The following is a 666-nucleotide window of genomic DNA, read 5'->3' as shown; positions in this document are numbered from 1 at the left end:
CCAAAGACACAGGGTCATCTAAGTCTTTATATCTTATTATCCACATATGCTAATTATCTCTGATCAATTCCTGGTTTCAGTTCTTGAGCCCTGAGTATGAGGAAGAGTTAACTGAGTTAGAGTCCACACACAGAACCCCTGGCTAATTGCTAAGATCATTGTTTGGACCATCCAAGAAAGAGGAGTATTGTAGGATGGTAACCCAGGTTATCTGCATTCTCAAATGGCCTCAAAGGCTGAGCAACCACACTGAATTCTATGGCCCAATTCTTGGGCCTAGCAATTCTGGGAAAGATAGGACCAAACCAAGGTTCTCTACTGAAGCAGTTAAGGGCAACTGTTCCAGGAGAAAGGTAAGATTGTAATCAAGTCCCCCATATTCACAGCAAATCACGAGTCCTTGGCTATCTCTGATCCCCTCCAAGCCATAGTATTCTGGCCTCAAAACTAGGGGAGAAAAGAACCAAAGTATGAATCCTCATATACTTTTACTGGGAGTCAAAACTGGTGCAATCCTTTTGAAAATCAACTTTCCATTATCTTTTAATTATCTCTTAAAGTTATCTTTTAAGGTTAAAAAGCAATGACATCACTTTGCCAACAAAGATCCATATAGTCAAAATTATGGTTTTTCTAGTAGTCATGTACAGATGTGAGAGTTGGACC

At 39.9% G+C, this 666-nt stretch overlaps 1 long non-coding RNA gene across 1 annotated transcript in view; it reads right to left on the bottom strand.

Moving 5' to 3' along the window:
- LOC105001066 overlaps window positions 1-666 on the bottom strand; it is a 62376-nt gene that overhangs the window by 44746 nt on the left and 16964 nt on the right. The window lies entirely within an intron of this gene.

Source organism: Bison bison, unplaced genomic scaffold (genome assembly GCF_000754665.1).
Source record: "Bison bison bison isolate TAMUID 2011002044 unplaced genomic scaffold, Bison_UMD1.0 scf7180017864378, whole genome shotgun sequence".
Classification (NCBI taxonomy): domain Eukaryota; kingdom Metazoa; phylum Chordata; class Mammalia; order Artiodactyla; family Bovidae; genus Bison; species Bison bison.
This window is presented reverse-complemented; position numbering and strand designations above follow the sequence as displayed.